Source organism: Silene latifolia, chromosome Y, assembly GCF_048544455.1.
Source record: "Silene latifolia isolate original U9 population chromosome Y, ASM4854445v1, whole genome shotgun sequence".
NCBI classification, from domain to species: Eukaryota; Viridiplantae; Streptophyta; class Magnoliopsida; order Caryophyllales; family Caryophyllaceae; genus Silene; species Silene latifolia.
In genome coordinates, this window is record NC_133538.1 from 393,236,626 (window position 1) to 393,241,602 (window position 4,977).

A 4,977-nucleotide genomic window follows, 5' to 3' on the forward strand; every position below is an offset into this window, starting at 1 on the left:
GTTCGATCGAGTAGGTTTTCTACTCGATCGAGAGGTTTTGCTATAATTTACTCGATAGAGGAGTTTTAAAGTACTCGATCGAGTACTTTTCTATCTGCCGCAATGTTTTAATATCGTTTAGGTTAATAATTATTTTTCCTATAAATAGGAAAGACATAATTAGGTTTAAAATTCTCTTTTTCTCTCTTCTCCTCTTTTTCTCTTTTTCTCCCTTTTGTAACCTGATATTGTTGCTCTCTTTTCCGGATCTTAATAAGTAATTCACTCTTTACTCTCTTTAATTTGGAATGTTCTTTATTTCTTCATCTTTTGTTTTTGTTATGTTTATTCATAGCTAAATTCTCTTATGTTAGGATTAGGGAAGCCATGGTAGTAAAGTAACGATGTTGTAAATAGGCTAGATGAACAGTAGACTACCTAATGAGGGCGAAAGTTAAGTTAGTAGTAGATTAAGGTGGATAGCGAACCGAAAGGACCTTTCCCTTGCCCTTCTCACAGTAGACTGTCTAGGCTATTTATGACTGAGTTAGTAAACCGCCGTGGTGAAACGAAATCCTGACAAACCTCTCTTTATCAGATCACATCTTAGCTTTTCTTGCTTTTACTGCTCTTTGCCTTACTTCTCTTGCCTTAATCACTTTTAGTTAGAAATAATTTAAAAACCCCCAATTGTGACCGTAGACAGACTAGAATTAACAAGTAGATAGTGACCGCCTCCCTGTGGAGATCGACCCTACTTACCGCTGACTTCTGTTAGTAGTACTCAGGTATTTATTTTTGGTACTAAATGACGGTATCATGCTTCATCCTTTCATTCTTTTTATCATGTCTTTCCTCATTGTTATTGTTGTTAATTCCGATAGCATAAGTAGCTAAACCTCCTTATGTTAGGATTAGGGGAGCCATGGTAGTATAGTGACGATGTTGTGAATAGGTTAAAGGATTAATTGTGAGAACCTGTGCCATTAGCAATATAATTGTAATATGTTTAGTTGAGTGCACGCTTCTAAACCCCTTAATCTGGTTAAATTCGCTCCTAGATCGGAAGATTGGAATGAATAGACCTGCTATGAACAGTAGACTACTCTAATGAGGACGGAAGTTAAGTTAGTTGTAATCTAGGGTGGATAGCGGACCGGAAGGACCTTTCCCTTTCCCTTCTCACAGTAGATCGCCTGGACTATTTATGACTGAGTTAGTGAACTGTCATGGTGAACCGAAATCCTGACATATCTCTCTTTATCTGATCACTTGTCTAACGTTTTCTCGCTTTATTGCTCTTGTCTTTATTTCTCTTGCCTTAGACCTTCAGTAGTTTAGAAACCAATCTAAAAACCCCCCATTGTTACTATACAGACGAGATTAACAGATAGATACTTTAGCCTCTCTGTGGAGATCGACCCTACTTACCGCTGACTTCTGTTAGTAGTACTTATGTATTTATTTTTGATACTAAAATGACGGTATCAGATTTTGGCGCCGTTGCCGGGGAGACAAGTAGCCTATTTGTCTGTTCTATTTCGTATGTCTCTCAGTCTCAAGGAATATTTAATTCCTTGAGACAGTTCTTATTTATTTTCTCCAGTGCTGTTTATGCCGAGGTGTAACAGGTCAGAGTTAGTTCCAGCTGATCCTGAACCAGAGAGGACCTTTCATTATAGACAAAGTCTGTAGAGAAAGATTCAAAAAGAAGCCTTGAGTACTTTTGAACCCGAGCTTGAACACTTTTTATTTGCAGAAGACCAATCTTTTGAAGAAGACAATTCTATTTCTGCCGTTAGTCCAGTGAAAATGCCTAATATCGCGATTCACTCCGAGCCTACAGCTGCCTCAATCCCTAAAGGTTTCAAACTTGCGACCGAAGATGGGAACACATTTGACATTCAGCCTTCTTACATCAATCTGGTCGAAAGGAATTTATACCATGGAGTACCTGGTGAGGATCCGCGGAAACATATGGAAGTTTTCACAGACTATTGCTCAACCATTCCCGCTACCAAGGGAGTGAACCAGGACAATATTAAGGAGGTACTATTTCCTTTTTCTTTTATCGACGGAGCCCGTGAATGGCTCACAGATCTCGACAGAAAGGCAGCCGGTATTACTAACTGGGAGACCCTGGCCCTTTCTTTTTATAAAAGGTATTTTCTTCTACAACGAACTAATCAGCTGAGAGGAAAAATTACAAGTTTTAATCAAACACCAGATGAAAACTTGGATGAAGCATGGTGCCGGTTCAAAAAGTTGGTGCGGTCTCTTCCTCATCATGGTTTTGATCAGTGGTTCTTATGCAACCAGTTTTATAATGGGTTTTATGATGACCACTGAGCTATTTTGGACGCCTCATCAAATGGGCGATTTCATAAGAATAATGACGAAGACAAGGGATGGGGAATTATAGAGGAGATGGCTACCCATTGTGCTGAGTATGGGAACCCAAGAGGAGATATTCGTATAGTTTCTTCTGTTGATAGTGCAGTTGTGGCTCAGCTAGAAGTCATGAATGCCCATTTTGATAAGCTAGAGTTGCAGAATGCCGGTGATCAATAGACGGTTCACTTGTTGACTAGAAAAGAAGCCGTTACATGTGAGAGGTGCGGTAGTAATGACGGTCACACTGCTGTTAACTATCTAACTGAGAAGGAGCAGGTTCTTGCCTTTCAGCAATATAGGCAAGGAGGCTCTTATTATAATAATCAGAGTGGAGTCCATCCTAATTTTAGATGGACTAGTCAGAATGTGTTAAATCCTTCACCTCCACCGCAGCAGTAGCAACCATACATTCCTCCTCATAAAGCTCAACAAGGCTTTCAAAAGCCTCCATCCTTTCCACCGCCGCAACAAGGTGCTTCCTCAAGTGGTATTAGTGAGATGACTGAGTTGAAATCAATGATACAAGCATTAACTGTTCAGTTGGAGAAGAGTGACCTACAAAAAGATGCGTCGATCAAGTCACTCGAATCCGAGATAGCTCAACAAGCCTCTAACCAATCTTCACGGAAGCCGGGTCATTTACCATCTGAACCGGACAAGAATCAACATGAGACGGTAAATCTGATAAATTTGCGAAGTGGGCTTTCATATGACGGACCCAAAATGTCAACTGATAAGGACATATCAGACCCGGAAAATAATGTTACAGGGCGTGAACAGTCATCATTGGACGAAATTATGCTGAACCGGAGGAAAAGTCCTTGATCGAAGGATATTGCTCGATCGAGTGAAGTCGTTGGTCGATCGAGTAATGATGATATTAAAGAATTCGATCGAGTGGAGGAAAGTCCTTGATCGAAGGATATTGCTGAGGAAATTATTTGATCGAGTAAAACCATTACTCGATCGAGTGATGCTGAAAATGAGGACTTCGATCGAGTTGGTGAAAGTGCTCGATCAAAGGAAATTGCTGCTGAAAGTACTCGATCGAAGGGCAGAAGAGGTCGATCGAGTAAGAAAGATGAAGATCGTGTTGAGACGTTGGCAGAAAGAAATAAAGGGTTGGAAATTCCTATCACGGTTCCTTTTCCGAGGCGATTGTAGAACAAGAAGGCCGAACAACAGTTCGGGAAATTTGCTGATATCCTGAAGAACCTTCACGTTAACGTTCCTTTCGCCGAACTGCTTACCCAGGTACCCTCTTACATGAAATTTATGAAAGAAATATTAACGCGTAAGAGGCATATGAGTGATCATAAAACGGTAGCTTTGACTGAGATAGGGCCCGCCTTAGTTCAGCACAAAACACCACCCAAACAATCTCACCTGGGTAGCTTTTCAATTCCATGTCATATAGGGACCCACTTAATTGATAATGTGCTATGTGACTTAGGAGCTAGCATAAGTATCTTACCACTGTCTCTCGCTAAGAGATTGGGTTTGACCAAATTTCATTGCACTAACATGACTGTTTAGATGGCCGACCGTACTATATCACGGCCACTAGGTGTCTTAGAGGACATACCTATGAAGATCGGGAGATTCTTTATTCCCGTTGATTTTGTGGTCTTAGATATACCCGAAGATTCTTACACTCCTATTATTTTAAAACAACCATTCCTATTTACTGCTCGCGCGGTAATTGATGTCGGGGGGAAGACCCTTACTTTCCAGGTAGGTGATGAGGAGCTGACATTTTATCAGTCCAAAGCTCGTAGGGCCCTTATGCAAGCTCAACGTTGCAATGCCTTACACTCTATAGACCCAAACACAGATTCTCCGGCTGATGACATTGAGTATTGTGCTGCCATAGTGACACCTCCGCCTCGGACTGAGAGCAATATGGAGGACCATTCTGTTGTTTTCCTTGCTGCAGGTACAAACAGAGTGGATACTGGAGATTCCATCGGTCAAAGTACAGTGAAGATCAAGTTAAGTGATGAGAATACTGCAAATGATAATGCCACTGCCAGTAAGGATGCCAGAGGAAAGAAGAAAGTGAAGGCGTATGTGGACGCGAACTATTCTTCTTCTATCAGTTCAAGTTCAAGCTCAAGGCGATCCAAGAGGACGGTCCGCGATGCTTAAGGGACCTCCTCCAGTCAGAAGCCCTCTTTTGGGCTATTACAGTGTTTTGGAAGATGAGCGGGGAATGCCCCGTTGTAAAACTTTATAATTTGAATTTCCGTAAGACATTTTATATTGCGTTTAGACTGTTAGACAATAGCGTAGTTAGTTTTAGCATAAGACCGAATATAGACTGCGTATTTTTGAATTTGGTATATGTGGGAAGCATTTCTATGTGTTTTTATGTAGGTTTGGGGAAGATTTATTGCATTGGGATGCGTGCCAAAGGAAAACAACTCGATCGAGAGGAATGCCCAGAAAAAGTGTTCGATCGAGCAGGTTAAAGACCTCGATCGAATTGTCCAAAAAGGGGAGTTCTCGATCGAGAGGTATTTTACTCGGTCGAGCTGATTGGATGAAGGAGTCCTCGATCGAGTTATTTCAAATCACTCGATCGAGTGACTATGCCCTATAACA